Genomic DNA, 19,536 nt, shown 5'->3' with positions numbered 1-19,536 from the left:
GAATAATTAGGAGCTGGGACTGGGGTTGAGGTCAGATGTGAAGAAGTCTCTGACAAAACATGAACACTAAGGAGACAAGGTTGGGGAAGGGGACTCTGCAGTTTCAGGTTACTGTGGAAAGCCCCAGCAACATCTCAAGATACCGGACTATTACATCTGAAGAGATCACCCAGGTATTGAAACACGTCAGCGTTTCAGGCTGCCATCAACCTGCGTGGATGGCTGCGTTCATTTGACCTTAAGCCCACTGGAAATGTTCAGAAAGCTCTAATGGAGGATTAGGACAGATGATGTGTGGTACAAACGTAACCTCCATGCAGGTCTGCTGGGAGGACCAGCAAGATTTCAGGAGGCCAAACTCTGCCCTCCTCCTCTGAAGCCAAGAGATGTTCTCAGCTGTCACTTTGAGCACCCCTCTCACGCTGTGTTTGCTACATGCCCTGAGTATTAGTATTACAGCTACTGTTCCTGGAGTACCATGATGGCATGATCGGGATCTACAAGCTTACAGAGCTATATGCAAAAATGATCCTGAAAAAAACAATGATATTAAATGAATATAGACAAGATGTTGTGAAGTACAAGTGAGATAATTTTGGGTGACACCTCCGGCTGTACTCATAACACACCACTAACTTCACTGTTATCAATTGTCTTTCCTACAAGTTATGAAATATCAACACTTGCATAATGTTGGAATCTTGTTTTCACTTTGTGGAGCTATTTTTCATTAAATTAAATGCTTACAAGCATCAGTTTCATTTTCCTTCATAACCTCACTATAACAAAAACCTAACGGAACATAAAAAGTAAATTATTTCTAAAATCCTGGCCCTTTTATGCCCAATAACATTGGCTTTTCTGATGCAGAGAGTAGAAGTTAAGATTTATTGAGTGACATCTGGTTAATTAAATGTCTATTTCCTATGGCGTGTTAAAGGAATCATAATGCAGAAAGTCAACACTGAGAGAGTAATTAAAGTGCACCTAAAGAGCAGAACTAACCTTGTAGTTCACTGTAATTAGAAACAAAATGGGAACAATATGTTTAGAGAATTACCTCCTTTATTAGGTTGCTATCGACAAAAACCTGTTTATGCATTTGAAATCTCATTGTGCAAGCTTCCATTTTACTTTTACCCATCTGTGCAACTTAATACCTCAGCATGGATGGCTATCTCAGGAGGAAGCAGAGCTCAGTTCTGTTTTCAAGACATATGCTAGTTCTGGGCCACTGGAGTTACTCAGGAATGGAGGATCTCTTTCTAGGGTTTCAGTACTTTTTTTTTTTTTTTTTTCAGCATTGGCTGCAGGAGGTTTAGAAAGTTAAGGACTTCAGAAAGTTCTTGATAAAGGCTTGTTAAAAAATGTAAAGCTAACATATCACCAAAGCATACAGTGGCTTTTTCCCTGGTTTTCTATCAGATTGTGCTTGCAAAGCCTCAGCTGCTTTCTCTGAACAGCAAATTTCCATCTGTGTCTGGGTGTGAGAGGGAAGGGGATCTGGGGGTAGTAGGGAAGAAACAAGGTCAAGCTGTTCAGGAAAATTTCTGTGGTACAGTAAAGCACCCATACCTCTAAATAAAACAGAAACAGGTCACCCAAGCAGACCATCAGGTCTCAGTTCAGTTTGCAGCTCTGGAGGTGGCCATCTAGACCCTTTATATCAGGCCTTGTCACTCATCTAAGCCCTTTGCTAAGAGCAACCTAAATGGTGAAATCCATGAAACAGTCTCAAGGAAAAATGTGAGCTACTTTGATTTTCTTTTTATCAATGAAGATACATTTATTAAAGATGTTTGCTCTGAGCCTTCTATTTAGGCTACCTAATGTCATAATTCCCTGGCTTGTCAGGTTACAAAAGGAACTATTTAATTGTTTAATATTCTGGCTTTAAGGAATGAAGAGCAGGAGCAAGTAAACATTTATATATACAGACTGCATATTTATTGCAATGAATGAGAAGGATTTTCTTTTATTTATAAGGAGCATGATTGTAAGAAAAATGGTAACACAAAGGTGAGCTTTGCACATGCACATGGTGTAAAGCAACATAAGAAATGAGTCAAATACATAACTTCCAATAGCCCAGACTCACCTCATTCCAGTGGTTACCTCAATAAAGAAAAAACTCAAGCTGTAGACAGGCAAACGGAGCATCTTCCCTACCCCAGCTATTGCTACCATGCCATATGTTTGCTCGCAAGAGCTCCAAGGATTCAGACACTGTGTTTTGCTTCAGGAAGACATCCATGCCTTTATTTTCACCCTTTAGTCCCTTTTCAGAATGCCTTGTTGTCTCTGCAGTGAGATTTTTAGAAGTTTTGGTGACAATTCCTCCATGCTTCTCCCACAGGGCCCGCTGTTTCAACTTGTTAGGGTCCTGAACTCATCAGAACCTGAGGTTAGTATGTGAAATAATGCCATGTGATTACTTTTATGTTACTAATCTCAGCTCATTTTTCCATGTTGGCTCTCTCCTCGATATATACCAGCTTCACGTTTCCCATGGTCTCTCATTCCTGCCAAAAGTTTTGCCACTCATGAGATATTTTTTATTTTTAAGAACCATTATGATATATTATTATAAACACACACACACCAACAAAAACAGAAAACAACAACAACAACAAAAAACAAACAAACAAACAAAAAACAGTATTTTGTGTCGGAACAGAAGAAATGCCATAAGTTTGCACATTAGATTTTCAGGGTCCCTTGTGGAGGCTAAATTATGTCCTTTTGCTCTTAAGCCATTGGAACATTGTCTTTTACTACTCCTCATTTTAGCCTTGCAAAGCTCCTCTATTTCCTTGATGTAGATGCAATTGTCGTGGTTGCTCACCCTAAATCAAGCTCCGAGTTGGCCCACCAGCTTCAAAGAGCTCTTAAATAAATTAGTCTTACAATAAGTCTCTTTGTAAATTGCTAGCATTTCCACTTCAGGTAGAAGATAATATATGCAGCCCATTAACACTCTTTACAGAACCTTTGTGTTTCTTTTTAAACTGAACAGACCTTAGAATACACTTAGTTTTCCCCCAACTCTTGCATTCTAATAACTTACTTAGCACACTATTACCATATTGTACATTACTTTTATATTACCTTTTTTTGCAATTTTGTTTTCAAAATTGCCATTCTGCTCTTTTCTCATTTCTTAGAAATGTTTTGCACTCTCCTAGGAATTTATTCAAGTACACATTAAAGCTGATCCAAGCACCATTTTTTTATTTTTTTTTTTAGCAAGTATAGGAAAATGTGTAGGAAACCAATAAGGTTTACTGTCAATCTTTCATATCTTTTCTAGCAGAGCAGACTTTCTTGACACCTCACAACCCATCACAAAACAAGTAGCTTATAGGTTTCTCTTGCCCTGGTCTCCATTCTGCCCTACTGCTGCACTATTTCTCTTCACTTACATCCCAAGTTTTACATCTTCTGTGACATTGTTAATGCATACATGATAGAGGCTTTTAACCACTCCTTCATATCTAATCTCTTTTATAATATCACTTCCATCATCAGCACTCTGCCTCTGCTTTTTTCCACAGCAGAGCACTATGAAGAAACCATGGAGGTGTGTGAAACCATGACTTCGTATAGCAGCTCTAAGATTTTTTAAACTGTTCCCTTGAATAACTTCTGGTTGATCTTGAACAATGAGCACCAGTGAGGGAGTTCAAAGACAAAGTGATGTGACAAATTCCTCATACACAGCAATTGTACTTATTATTAATTAAAACAACAGTTCCAGTGCTCAGATCTGCTTAAGTCCTTTTGGGCTTATGTGACATGGCAACTCATAGCAGTGGGATCTGGACTGCTTGGAGGATTTCTCCAACTGTGGTGGTTTTACCCTGATGGACAGCTAAATTCCACCATACTGGTCTCTCATTCCTCCTCCTCAAAGGAAGAGCAGGAGAAAATACGATGAAAAAGGTCTCAAGGGTTGAGATCACTCACCAATTATCATCACAGGCAAAACAGACTCAGCACAGGGAGATTAATATAATTTATTGCCTATTACTAGCAGACTAGAACAGTGAGAAACTAAAAGCAAACTAAAAACACCTTCCCCCCCCCCCCCCCCTTCACCACTCTCTTCCACCTCCTCCCCCCCGAGCAGTGCAGGGGAACAGGGAATGGGGGCTGCGGTCAGTCCCTGATGCTTCATCCCCGCCGCTCCTTCTTGGTCACTCTCTGTCCCTACTCCACGCGGGGTCCCTCCCACGGGATGCCGTCCTGCCCGAACTGAGCCTGCGGGGGCTGCCCACAGGCAGCAGCTCTTCAACAACTGCTCCCACACGGCTCCGTACCACGGGGCCCATCCCCCAGGAGCAAACTGCTCCAGCACGGGTCCCCCACGGGCGGCAGCTCCCCCCAGACCCCCTGCTCCTGCGTGGGCTCCTCTCCACGGGCTGCAGCTCCGGCCCGGGGCCTGCTCCTGCGGGGGCTCTCCATGGGCCGCAGCCTCCTCCAGGCCACATCCACCTGCTCCACCGGGGGCTCCTCCACGGGCTGCAGCGTGGAGATCTGCTCCGTGTGGGACCCGTGGGCTGCAGGGGGACAGCCTGCTCCACCGGGGGCCTCTCCCTGCACAGCCCGCAGGGGAACTGCTGCTGCCTGCCTGGAGCACCTCCTGCCCTCCTGCTGCACTGACCTGGGGTCTGCAGGGCTGCTTCTCTCATTTTCTGACTCCTCTCTCTCCCAGCTGCTGTTGCCCAGCAGTTTTTTTCCTTCCTTCCTTCAGTTTTTGTTTTTTTTTTCTTTCTTAAATCTTCTCTCCCAGAGGCCCACCCAGCATTGCTCCCTGGCTCTGCTCTGGCCAGCAGTGGGTCCCTTTAGAGCTGGCTGGAGCTGGCTCTGATCTGGCATGGGACACAGAGGTCACCCCGTACATCCCACACTACCAAAACCACAGAATCATCTAGGTTGGAAGAGACCTCCAAGATCATCTAGCCCAACCTCTGACCTAACACTAACATGTCCTCCACTAAACCATATCACTAAGCTCTACATCTAAATGTCTTTTAAAGACCTCCATGGATGGTGACTCAGCCACTTCCCTGGGCAGCCTATTCCAATGCCTAACAACCCCCAGTACACCCACACAGAATATTTCTCTCCCCAGGAGTCAGTCCCAACTTAAAGACTTAGAGTGGCAGAAAATCCTCCACATACCTAATGGCATTTGACTGGTCAGCTATACTCCTGCATCTCATTTTCAGTCTGAAGTTATCTAGGTGTTGTTTCTACACATCCTATACTTTGACCTGCTAAATAAAAGAGCTTTCTGTCATGAAAAGTCTTTCTATGTAATGAGGAGCAATGTTATTCTGTGCTGGTGACAACCAGCTCTCCCCTACCTCCTCTGTTGAGGATCTTGAACAGACAGCAATGCTTTGGTATATGAGTACTTCTCAATTCTGTAGTGAGAAGCCCTATAATCAAATACAGATTTATTAGAATTCAAAGTAAGTCATTAACCATGAGACTGGTTCGGTCTGTTTTTTCAGTCTGCCCCAGGAAGGCAGCCTGACTGCCACTTTTGTGATGAGAAGGAGACAAAAATTTTTTTACTGAACAACTAGTAAAATACTCATCTGAGAATCATAGAAACATAGAATCATTCAGGTTGGAAAAGACCTCTAAGATCATCTACTCCAACCTGTAACCTAGTACTGAGAAGTCCACCATGCCACTAATTCTACATCTACACATTTCCTGAAGACCTAAGTTTGGTCCAAGCTCCCAGAATTGTTTCTGTCTTTTTAATCCAGATGTGTTCTAATGTTAATGTATACAGATTTAATCAACAGCTGTCAGCCTGCCCTAACCAGGAGGCTAAGTTATGATCACTTATACCTCTTTCTTCTAACCTGTCCCTGACTACTGCATTTCCAGATGCATGGTGGTCTAGATGCCACCAGAGTTTGGAAAGGTGCCTTGTTTAGGATACACAGGGAGCATCTGTATGAAAAAAAAGGCTCAGTCCTCCTTACAGGTTCAGTGCTTTAGCTACTTACGTATTTTGCAGAAGACAGGCAGGGATCTTCAATAATCATGCCTGCAATTAAAGTGCATGAATTGTAAGCAAACTCCTAAATCAGGGATGACTAGGTGACTTCAGCTCCATTCTGATGTTTTCAGCAGTAGTATTTTAAACAAAACAAACGTTTCTTATTTTTTTAACTTCAAACTGTTATTTTCATTCAGTATTAGGTATTGAAAACCTGAAGACCAAATTTGAAGTCGGGGGGGAGGGGGGGGTAGTTATTCCATTTATTCTTTCTCTGTTCTCTTTCTCTGTAACTGAATGTATGTTGTTTTCTAATTTTACTTCCTTTTTCAATTTTCCTGAGTTTCTGAATACATTCTCAAGTTTGAATATCCATTTCAAGAGTGCTAGAATGACAGTCAATGCCATTTTAAATTTTTTTTGTTCCTCTGAATTTTTTCAAACGTTTTAGAAATATTGAAAAGTTAATTTAAAAAAAAAGAAAAGGAAGAAGAAGACTGAGATGAAAGAGGAAACCCCTCTGAATGTAATTCATTTTATTGCATTCACTGAAAATGTGCATGTAGTTGTGGGTTATGTAAACTGAAGTTGAGAGAAATGAAAATAATATTGATTTTAAAGACCTGGTGAAAAGCACCACCTGGAAATTATTTATACAATAAAATACAATAAAAACTATTCCAAAATTGTTCAGAACATTATGTTCTGCTTTTGAATAAGCTTCCAGTGCTCTAATGGAACTATATCACAATAGAAGGTGTAATCAGAAACAAATATTCTGAAGTCATCCTTGAATTGTTCATTTTGATTTTGATTTTGTGAAAAGAAGTCCCTGAAAAAAAAGAAAAAAAAAAAAAAAAGAAAGCAAAAGGGTCACAAAAACATCCATTTAAAAACAAAAACAGAAGAAAAATGTGTATGCATGATCATCAAAGGGAGCACAAAGCTCCCTTGTGTCTCTCCCTTGGGGCTGTTATATTTCATACCTCAAGGTTTTCTTGTCTTTACATTCTATTCAAGTCATTACATTTTCAAGGCATGTCTACTTCTAAATGAATAATCTTGTATTCCAACCACCTGCTAAAGTAAATGTCAAAGCAGGTCCCAATTTACCAAAGTAGTCCAGATGAAAACTGGAGGTGTCTACGAAAACTGAAGTGAGAGTACTATTACATTTTAAATTAGCAGCATAAGTAAAGCGCCTGAGTATAACTAAGGCACGAGAATCAGTAGTTGGAGCCACCTTTCGTAGTAGAAGGAAGATTCGCCTTGCAGAGGTGCAAACTACATTTCAGCTGGTTACTCCTGTGTCAAGAGAGTAAGTATTACAGACCCTACTGCAAAAGATAAAATGTCTGCTCAATACAACTGGCAGATACTCAAGAAATGAACTGATTTGATTGCGTTGATTGAAATCAAAGTACAGGAAAAAAATCATACAATATCATAAGTAAAGGTTATTCTAGTTACAAATCCCAGTGATTCAGCTTTCTAGGAAGGAATTACATGAATCAAGCCGTATTATGAAAAAAAAAAAAAAAAAAAACCTAGGCTGAGTATAGCAATGAGTTAAACTAAAAGTTCTTTAATGAGGAGGGTAGGCAGGTTGTATGATAAATTGTTGCTTCAACATAAGAGAGAATGAACTAGAAGAAGCACAAACAAATCCAGGAGGAGTTCATGTGTATAGTGTTCTAAATACTTGCAAGCTAAGAACACAACTTGTATGCTTTAAAAATCTTTTGTAACCCGTGAAACACTTTCATCCATACACTTTATCTGAAAAATATCAATCTATATATGCATTACCCTTTGCAGTAGGCACAGAGCTAGATGGAAGCCTTGCTTTTTGGCACCCTTTATGTATAGATGGCATATGGTGGCAGCATTATTTATTTGTAATTCTGGGTACATAATTTGCATTCTGAGCTTGAGGAGCTGTGTATCAACTGGCTGCTCTGGCTAATCTCTTGCCAGCAAAATTCCTGCCGATTGCAGTTGCATCCATGAAAAACCTGTATGACTGGTCACCAAGACAGGACTGCTTATGTCGTGCTCCTGGGGCCTCATTCATTGCCTCTCACATTCAGTGAAAGTCCTTCATTTAACTGCAGTGGATTTTGAATGACAAAGCCCAGTAAAAATGATGTCATATGCACCCCACTATATGCTATGGGCAAAAACAATTAGCCTAGCACCAGCTGATAGATTATTGTTTCTCATTTGACTCTAAGCCTCTTTCTCTCTCTCTCCCTACTCCTCTTCCCTCATGCTCTTGGAATATAAAAATATCTCTATAATTTGTATGAATGAAGTAAACCACTAATATTAATTAATTGATATTTTAAGAAGAGAGGGAACCTTTGTTATTATATGTCCTGGTCTTCATAATGGATGGGAATGTAGTCCAGTTATTGCTGGGTCACAATTATCAGTATCATGAGGCAACACCAGCACGTCTTCTAGAGGGACACACAGGCTTGACCATGGCAATCCACAGAAGCTAGGGGTGTCATATATGTCTGGCTGGCTACAACATTTTAAAAACAAACATCTTACTTCCACGTGCAACGTGTGTAGATTCAGCTCAAGGCATTTGTGAAATATTTCACCTCACAACTGAAAGGACACCAAAACTCTTTCTGCCAGTGTACATCATTTTAGACTAAGATGAGGTGGCCTCATAAATGAAAAGAACAAGTGAAGAGCTGTCTATTTCTTGAAGACAAGAATTAACAACCCTAAATTAGACGGAGAAATTAGTACAAACATTGTAAATGCTTGCATGAAGCCAAACTAACATTCACTGCTATATTTGAAGGGGAAAAATAATTCCTTCTTTTATTCTGTACGTACCACTATTTGTTGAATATTAAAATATTTAGATGTTAAATTCCTATTCCCCCCACAAGGCATTATACAGCAATATATATGCAAAATATGAAAACAAAAATAGGTTTGCCTACACATCAGCATTTCAAACGCTCATTAACACCAGGACAAACAAAACACCGTGTTCCAGTCCTCTCTACATCATCCGTCATTTGGATATGTGGGGTATAATGAGGCAGAACCTTAATGTTTGCAGGAAGGAAAAGTTAGTTTTTATCTTTCATTTGCAACAAACATAATACAAAGCCTATAGGAAGCAAGTACCTTGGAAAAAAAATCCTAGGCCTGGATAATCAGGACATCAATCCTGAGGACATAGATGCCCTAAAGAAGTTATTTTTTGCATATACTTACCAGTATTTTCTGGTGCTTTCACTGCTGCTCTTGGACCATCTCCTTACTCTATTATGTTTGCTCAGCTTCAGACCAAGTTGGCTTTAGACCAAGACACTATGGGGTCTATTGTTCCTTGAGGACTAACCTGCAAGGATTTGTGTGAATGCTTCAGTGCCAGAAAAACTTCATTTCCTGTGACAGTACTTCTCAGCATTACGCAGGGAATCTATTCTTCCACTGTAACCACAGGCGTATAGACTGAGGCCAGTGGAGATCACCCGTCAGTGATCAGGTTTAGTCAGAGAGCAGCTGACTTACGGTGTTAATAGATCTATCTGGACAGTACACAAGAGCAAAGACAAGATGCATTTCAAGCAGAATGCCTCTCAACAGCATGAACATTTTGGTTTTGTATATGTTCAAGTAGCTTTTTCTATGTATATTTACTAGAAGTTATGGAGGTTAGGTCCCTTCTAGTAATTATTAGCTTTATTTAGTAACTATTTATAATTCTGGGCTCCCCAGCACAACAGAGGCATGGACTTACTGGAGAGAATCCAGCAAAGGGACTCCTTTGGAGTACCTGTCCTATGAGGAGAGTCTGAGATAGCTGGGAATGTTTACCCTGGAAAAGAGTGGTGCCCAGTGACAGGACAAGAGGCAATGGGCACAGACTGAATCACGGAAGGTTGCCTCTGAGCACCAGGAAGCACTTCTTCACCATGCAGGTGGCAGAGAACTGGCACAGGCTGACCAGAGAGGCTGTGGAGTCTCCCTTCTTGGAGATCTTCAAAAGCCGTCTGGACGTGGGCCTGGGCAGCCTGCTCTGGGTGTCCCTGCTTGAGCAGGGGTTGGAGCAGGTGGCCTCCAGAGGGCCCTGCCAACCTCAGCCCTTCTGGGATTCTGTGAATTTAATTTAAGCAATATAACCAATTACTAAGGTTATCTTGTCCTGTATAAGAAAAATAGATTAAGTATGTTTATGAAAAGTTGACTTCATCAGACATTACATTTCTGAAGCGTCCTAAGTATTCTGACTAACGGCAGGTGGAAAAACTTAAAAAGCAATAACACAATGTACACTTTATTTTAGGTTACTCTTTGTGAGGAAGTTTATGATGGGACAAGACAGGCTCAGATGACAAAATATTCCAGAAACCCTGATTGTATCCTTAAATATATACTTTGTGAGGCCAGGCACCTCGCCAAATAATCCATCCACTGCTGTCCTCATCTTTTCCAAAGTAAATCCCAGAAGGGTTCTGCTTTGACAAAGTAGTCTTTTGGAAAGGTATGTCATTTTCCATTTATTTTGTGTTTGAATAAACTACATTAAAAAAAGGGGAGGGGGGGTTGGGGTTTGTAATGGGCTCTTGTTTTTGGGTTGTTTTTTTTTTTTCAAGAAAAAAATTAACCATGCTGGGATGTAAGTTTCCAGCTGCAAAAGCAACCAACTGAAGAGAACTGTCTGCAGAATATTATGGTAATTCACACCAAAATAGTTTAAAAATATGTAATTAAATCACATTTTCTTGCTTTTCAGAGGTACATGGAGTACTTTGTGTGAGTTTTTTTGCTTATTGGATTCCTTTATTGTGTTGTAAGAGTGAAATTTTTAATGCTGTCTCTTGATATCAGGAAAAATTAGAACAGAATAATTAGCCTTATAAAAATTTCAGGCCAGTAATAAATGCATTAGTTTTATATTTTTCCTTTTATTTCTTTGCCAAGATCTTGAGCGGCATTTAAATGCCTCTGTAACTTTCCCTGTTTTCTGCATCTCATCTATTTAAGAGATGGAATCTGCATTGAAATCTGAATGCCATCTAAAAAGTTTAGTAACATACGACCAATTTTTAAATAATGTATGTGCCGTTGAGGCATTCCCCCATGCAAGATGCCTGGCAGATGTGTATAACACTGCAAGTCAAGCATACGTAGCTACTGCTCTGATTTGTAACCTTTTCTGCCTACTTCATTCCTGCAAATTGTTAACAAGGTAAAAGGCACTAGAAAAAAAATCACATCCTTCTTCTCAGATCTGTGCTGTTCTCTAAGTGCCATCAGCAGATGGTGTTTAACTGAAGACAGAGCAATTTTTAACTTGCAGGCAAGGCAGTATAATGATACAGGCATAAAAACAACCTGTTTCCCCTAAGTACCATACGAAGTAATGGCTCTGTATTGATAAATGCGTAGCTCCAGAAGTGGCCAAAGATGATATTACTACATGTCAGAGAGTGAAAAAGGCAGTTGTGTTTGGTTGGTGTGCTACCATTTTCCTGGGGGTATAGTAAGATTTCTTGTTTCTGCATTTTTTAGAAATAAAAAACAATTTTTATCCAGACCCACTTTTCTCAGAGGCCAACCATGAGTTTCTCTTTCTTGTGTGTACTTGAAACAAAACCAAGATGGATTACAAAGAACAAAACCCCCAAATTCAACGTGTATCCATCTCATCCATGGTGAGGCTCCAGTTCCCAAGGGTCCTCTGCAGCTCAAGCCTGGCAAGGCAACACACACCGAAAGATTTTTTTCTGGCTTCCACACAAAAAGAACTTGATTGAATTCCAAGGAACTGAGTTTTCACTGTCTTCATCATCCTTCACAGGAGGTTTTTTCCCCACATCACTGGCACCAGCCTTTCTTTAACTCCTGTGGAAAATCAAGTCAGGACCCAGAGCAACCAGAGCTCCACTTTGCTGAGGGAGGTAGCCCGTATCACCACCGGGACCACCCTTTGAGGGATGGCAGTATGGGAGGTTGGCATCACTTGGCATCACCAGCAGTTACAGAATACAGAATCAAAGCCTTTCAGCTACATGCCATCAAAAAGCAAATAATTAAATAGCTCCTTCCTATTCTAGATGTTTTCAAAGGTTTGTTGAAATAAGAAGCTTACATTTCCCAAGGCATCATCTTTCCTCTAGCACTTCTTTTACACCACATAAAGTCCCACATGCACAATATAACTTACACTTGTACTTAGCTTGGTGAAGTCTGGACTGCCTTTTGGATAGATGTTCCCCCGTTTGATTCCCTTTGTCCCTCTGGCACTTCTGGCTCTCGGTATTTATTGATCGTTTCTATTCAGAGTCCGCCTGCTTTAGCCCCTCCGTCCACACCTCCCAAAAGGCCATCTTTACTGAAAAATTCAGTTCTAATGATGTTTTATGTACTCCCTAGGTACTGAATTGTTCCAGTCAGAAGAATCTATGAATAAAAGGGTTCCCACTAACAAGTCAACTTATAAAACTGCATTTCTAATATCTTCAATAAAAGCTGCAATAATAAATGTAAACAAATCATGCTGGCTATTTTTAATTTTTGCTGTTACCAAAGGCTCCATGGGTTTGATGTGTGACTGACACTTGTACTTCCTGCCTTTGCCATGGCAGCAGAGTTTTATCACACCATCTCCTGATGCCCAAGAAATGCTTAAATTTCATCATTCCTTTAAAAAGCATGGAAACATATCCATAAGTATTTATCTTTCCCCAGAAAAACACCCAGCAAAGACAGTACAATATTCCAGCTGATTTCTACACTGGTTCCCTTGTGCTGAGAGTGGTTAAGGGAGTCCTTTTTCTCATTAAGTTCATCTATAAGTGTGTCTACAGCCGGGAGAGAAACAGAGAGTGAAGAGGGTGCCTCATTGATATTGTCAATAGTAAAGGTGAGCCAAGAAAGTGAGAGTACAGGAGAAGGTCTTTACAGTGAGATGCACAGCTGACTCATTTCACCCAACAAAGAATATTTGTTGTCCAAATAGTTCCCAAATCTTTTTTTTGTTGTTGTTTGTTTGTTTTTTTAAAGGGATATGAGCTACACACAGACAGCGAGGCAGCTGGCTGGCTGTGCGTGTGAAAGCTCTGGAGAAGTTCTCAGATGTGGAAGTCTCATCCCTGTGACGGCAGTCCTTGGGCAGCTTTCGTTGGAAAAGGCTCATTCGCACCCAATGGCCCCTGCTCACAGGAGTCCCAACAACCAGAAATAGACTGCAGTTAGTGCAGAAAATAAAATGCCAACATCTTATTAGAGTAACAAGGCCACTGAAATATTCCTGGCTAATTAGTACAAATTCTAGATGGCAATAAGAATGTGCTGTCAAATATCAAGGAAAATCACCGTAGTTTAAAATAAACTTGTTTTTCCTTTTCCAACCTTGTGTTTATTAAAAAAAAAAAAAGGGGGGGGGGGCACCATGACACATCTTATTTATCATAGAATCATAGGATGGTTTGGGTTGGAAGGGACCTTAAAGATCATCTCAATCCAACCCCCCCTGCCATGGGCAGGGATGCCATCCACTAGATCAGGTTGCCCAGGGCCTCATCCAACCTCGCCTTGAACTCCTCCAGGGATGGGGCATCCACAGCTTCCCTGGGCAGCCTTCTCCTCACCACCCTCTGAGTGAAGAATTTCCTCCTAACGTTTAATCTAAATCTCCCCTCTTTTAGTTTAAAACCATCCCCCCTTGTCCTAAAAAGTTGTTCTACATCTTTTTCATAAGCCCCCCCCTTAAGTATTGAAAGGACCAGACCCTCCAAGTCCTTCTCTGCGGGGCTGCTCTCAGTGAGTTCTCCCAGCCTGTCCTCATGTCTGGGATTGCCCCGACCCAGGTGCAGATTTATGAGGCCTAATGTGAATAAGAATCAGGCCCTTGGTTGCCCTTTTGCTGTGCAATGTCTCAGTATCCCTCTTGCAAACTCTGGTAAAATGCACAATAAATGACGACCTGGGGCACAACACTAAGTGTTTGGTTCATTCAGTAACCTTTATGATTACCTTCAGTAACCTATAATGAAACAGTTTTATGTCAGAGACCTGATACAACTTTACATCTGTGAATCGAAAGCATCTTTTAATAGAATAAGATCTCTTATTCCAGCCATTTAAGGCCACAACCACAAAGACTTGCATCCCATAATTAGAATTTGTTCTCCAGGAACTTCAAACATAACAGTCTGGGTCAAACAAAGGGCAAATTTGTGGTGTGCTCGGGATAAAGCTGAACATGAGACTGTTTATGCCAGGCTGCAGGATGAATGGAATACAATATGACAAAACAATGATGGTGCTGTTCTCACTTGGCAAGAACCAGACGGTAAAGTTACTGCAGAGCTTGCAACGGTGGAGTTGGCAATGTAGCTCATCCTAACACATTGTGTTGTATTAAACATTTAATCTGTGTGCAAGAAATCAGGACTCCTAACCGTGAGCTATATCATATCCTTCTAACCCCCAAGAAAAGTTGGTATAAAATATTATACACCTATGCACATATATATGCACACACCCATATATACATCTACATAAAAGCAGCAGTCAGCAGACAGTTGGGATGTGGAAGTTTTCTTCCCAGCCCTCCTCCTGGCTCATCACTCCACCTATCTGTCAAATGCCACTTCTATACCACTTATTTAAGTATGTAAACAATGCCCTGTATATAAATACATTTAGATGCTGTAATCCCTAGGATTCCAGATCTCTGTCAGCTGCTGCTTCCAATGCTAAATACACAAATCCATGTTTTTCAAGGATTGTGTTTGCTCAGTAACTTTAATTTCAAGCATTCAGAATAACTTCTGGCTCTTACTAGATACTTGTTAACATATGACAGATAGTCACAATGCTAGCCAGTAAACGCCATGTTTGGCGGATATTTTTTTCTCCATTCATGGATATAGTTAAATGTAATAGAATCAAATCTCATTCCATTTTGGGAAAAAAAGAATGGGGAGAGGGAGGGAAAAAAAGTGAATATGACACTTTTCTCTGAGTCAAAGATTTAAAAAAAAAAAAAAAAGCATCATTCATGTCACAACTTATTTTCCTTCTGATTGGGAAACAGAAATTTATACTATACATACAGACAAGTGAATTTGCCACTCACCTGGCTTCTGCCAGAGAAGTTGTAATACTGGGTAAATGAAAATAAAGATCCTGTTATAATGAACGTGGCTCCCTTCTGGAAAAGTGAACCCCTTTGTTAAAAATGAAGAGATGACTCTACCTTTAGCAGCTCCTTTCAGTAGAGTGTTAGTGCATGAGGTGTGCAACACAGCAGGCTATATCCCAGTGCTGGGCTGGCAGAACACAGAATATGGTGGATCTCTCACCTTTACCAGCACTGACCCTACTGTAGTAGGTCAGATGTACGATATGAGGGAGCCAGTACCAAAACTTGTCTGTAGAAAGACACGTTCTTTATTCAGGAGCACAAAAGGACCTCAGTAAATCAGATCAAAGACTGCCTGGCCCAATATCCTCTCTCCAGCAATGGCTGCGGGCAGGAACAGTGTGTAAAACTGGAACATACACATCCTGCCTCTCTCCAGCAGTCACTAACAGGCAGCCAGGATGGGAGGTTGCAAGTAGGTTGCTGCGTTCAGTCGTTACTGACAGCTTAATCCTCCGTGCAATTGCTCCATCCCTTTTGCTCCCTGCTAGTCCGCATCACAAGAAACAGTGAGTAATAGTCTCTTATTCAATTCTCTACTCCAGTCACAATTTATTAGACCTCTCAGTCGTGACCACAGCCATCTCTAAAGTTAACAGCAACCTGTGCACACTTTCATCCCATTTAAACTGGAAAACTCATCCATCTCACACTGCTGGATTTCACATGGTCTGTTTATATCCTCCTTTCCACTTGAAGCTGACTAGAGAGCCCACATCTTCCCTTAGTCATTTGGAGTCCCCAATACCTTTATTTCTTAAGCTTTCTAATGACTTGTTCGAAGTCACAAGTAGATGACTTGTCTACACTAGTTGTCGAAGCAGAGATAAATTCTGTTACCTCAAACTTTCATTCTTCTGTCATCTGCCTCCGAGAACCTGACGCTTCACTATTGCTTTAACTCAAGACATAATTACCTTGACAGACACCCATTATCCCTTCTTAACATTTCTGAACTTCTGATCTTGGACATAAGCTGAAGCTTGCATAAACTAATGCAACAGCCACTGGAAACCAGTCAGTGAAGTCTACTAGCTCCCTGGTTAGTAAAGTCAGGGAGCTAGCTTGATCTTCACCAATTCTAGTGACCCATGCAAGTTCAGTCTAGTTCAGTTTTTTTAATCAAACAAATGGAGAAATCTACCTAAATACGATGTGTGCATTCAGACTGTGACCGTGCATTAAATGTAGAAATTTAACCACATACATGTATAAAATCAGTCATTTGTTGACAGAAACCATGTCATGTGTCACATAAAGTATTGAGCCTGGAAGCAGCCATGGACTGGATGTAATAAGGACTGTCTGTGCCGTAGGATGCTAATGAATACACTTAGTATTGTAGCTGAGGCTGTGGAAAGCCAGATTTCCCCACCCATCCATGTGAGACTGGAGAAATTCTCCAGGAAGACAGAATAAAGGAGAGAAAGGTGTTAGCTGTGAAAAAGGTGCGCTCTCTAACTTGTGTAGGAGCAAGAAGAAGGACGTGAAGGGAAGACAACTAGAGTTTTGTGATACTTGGCATAATCCTTGCTTGAAAATCAACTGATACTAAAATATTTTTGCTGGTGTCTAGTTAAGGTACTAGGAGAAAAAACAAGACTTGGCAGAAATAGTGGAACTACTTCCTTTGATTTCTAAGAGATTAATTTTTGACACTAAATTTTTGAAGAAAGTAGAATAAGAGATAAATTAAAACAATGAATTTTAAAAGCCCCATACAATGTTGCATTTATTCTTGAAATATTACAGATGAATTTCTGACAGCAGTAGAAGTAGGCACTCCTGTACCTCTTAAGGAAAACAAATAAAAAAAATAAAAATAAAAAAATAAAACTACACAACTCCCTCAAGGGGAGAAAAGTGGGGTCAAACATTTCAGTGTCAAAAAAGAGGGAAATTTTCTGGGAAAAGAATTTGTAATACCAAGCCAAAAAATGACATTGACTAAGCAAAGAGACTTCTTCATAAAAAATAATATCTAGGTTAGTTAAAAAAAACGGGCACAGGGGAACTGTCTTAGAGTGTTGGTTGTTTATTTCTTTGTTAGACAGTAACTTTTAAATTAGCATAGAAGTGTCTGGTCCTCTAACATTTATTGAGAATGCCTCCTTTTGTAGTTTATTGCTGTTTGTGTGAGAGCAATAAAGGCTGGCGGATTTGGAAGTTAAGGCACTAAGCTTAGACTTGAGATGCAAGAATCCCAGCCCAGATACATCCTTCCCAGGCACTCTCATGCCCATGCCACAGAGCTCTCCAGCTTCCCTGCCTGGCTCCAGCTGATGGCTTTGCATGAGGCACATGCCAACAAGGGCACATTGAAGTTCTGCTCACTTGGGGCACTTGGGTTACAAAATGTGAGCAAAGCCCTGGCCACGCTGCTGGCCAGAACAGGAGACAGCTTTTTGCGTGGGAGGCCAAGAGAAGGGAGTCCCAGAGGCAGGCACTGTGCTCCTCCTGAAAGATTTGACGGGTCAGGAGAGCCTGTGACTGTCAGGAGGGCTTGGTAGGGCATCACCCAGGACTTGGCAGGGCATCACGGATGCCTGTGGCTGGCATGGTTTCCTCACACCTTGCTGAAAACCTCTGCAATTCCCCAGAGCTCCAGCTGGATGGCGAGGCAAGAACAGAACTAATTACTGCTCTGGGAGGAACATGACAGAAATGTCTGCATAACATAGCATTTAACTTCCTTTTTTTTTAATAGAGGGGCTATTAAAAAAGATGTTTTGTACCTCATTGAAAGTTCCAACTCCACATCAGAATTTCAGTTCAGTTTTCTGTTCAATTAGGGCTATTAAAGTCATCTCGACATTTTAGAAGTTAAGATGATTTACAGAATACATAAGTTTGAGTTCAGTAGATAAAAGAAGCTGTTTTTTCTTTGTGAGCCTTATGGATTTGATACTAAAAAAAGGCAGTGTGTCCTACTCAAATACTCCCTGTTGCAGTGCCAGATGGGAATCTGGCACTAGGAGCTGGAGCTGGCAATAGGCAGGAGTCCTGATTTGTAATATGAAAGGCTAAATAATACTCAGAAATAACTGTCAATCACTGATAGAGATGGAACCATTTCAGTAAAATGAAGTCTAAGTAGCACATCTGAATAATTTATTGTGGCAGCATAATCTGCAGATTTCAGCTGTGATTACAATATAAGACTCTATTAAAGACTAAAAAGTACAGCGAATAAAGCTCAGAATAAATCAGAATCATAAAGCCACTGTCAGCAAGAGGAGAGAAAAAGTTCTCAATAGAAACTGGCTGGAGCTGCACGCTGCAGAATTTGTTTCAGGAGTTGTTGAGAATTTGGTCTGTGAATTTGGAAGAAAAGTTAGACATCTAACTAGTTGTTTTTGGATTGATGTTGAAATTCCTTGTGAAGCTACTGAAAATTGGGGGCATCGGCGTTTCTGATAATCCAGTCGTTTGGGAATAGAACTTTCAATTTTGGTTCCCCAGCATTCAGCATTTAGACATCGCCACACATTGGCGATGTGCCAATGTGCCAGTGCCTGTGTACTTGTGAGGAAAGACATCTCTGGCTATGTGTCCATAGGCTGTGTTTTTGAGGGGCAGGGGATGTTCTTCTTTCCTTTCCTTTTCCTTTTCCTTTTCCTTTTCCTTTTCCTTTTCCTTTTCCTTTTCCTTTTCCTTTTCCTTTTCCTTTTCCTTTTCCTTTTCCTTTTCCTTTTCCTTTTCCTTTTCCTTTCCCTTTCCCTTTCCCTTTCCCTTTCCCTTTCCCTTTCCCTTTCCCTTTCCCTTTCCCTTTCCCTTTCCCTTTCCCTTTCCCTTTCCCTTTCCCTTTCCCTTTCCCTTTCCCTTTCCCTTTCCCTTTCCCTTTTCCTTTCCCTTTTCCTTTCCCTTTCCCTTTTCCTTTTCCTTTTCCTTTTCCTTTTCCTTTCCTTTGTCATGCATGACTAACATGCATGACTAACACAGTAAGCCCTGTTGCTCACTTCTTCTTCTAAACACTATTGTATTATCTATATTAAATTAAGTTAGACACTAAATAAAATACTGAAAACATTGGGCTTTACAAATAGAACATAATCAATCAGCTGGACTTAACCCCTTTTCCAACCCCTTTTCCCATAACGAGAGATTTCTTCATTTTCACCTCAGTAGCTACTTTAAGGGACAAGCCCTAACTTACCCTGGCATGCTTTTTATGAGTCGGACAGCTGTGCACAGTATATTGATTTCTTTTCTTAGGGTCTTGAAGGTACAAGTGCTTTTAAATCCATCCCCCAAATATAACTTTGGAGACCTCAGCTGTCTCTTGCCTCTCACTTAATGTGGTCTTCGTCAATGACGGTGGCTT

Source organism: Anser brachyrhynchus, assembly GCF_964034855.1.
Source record: "Anser brachyrhynchus genome assembly, chromosome: 3".
Lineage (NCBI taxonomy): Eukaryota > Metazoa > Chordata > Aves > Anseriformes > Anatidae > Anser > Anser brachyrhynchus.
This window is presented reverse-complemented; position numbering follows the sequence as displayed.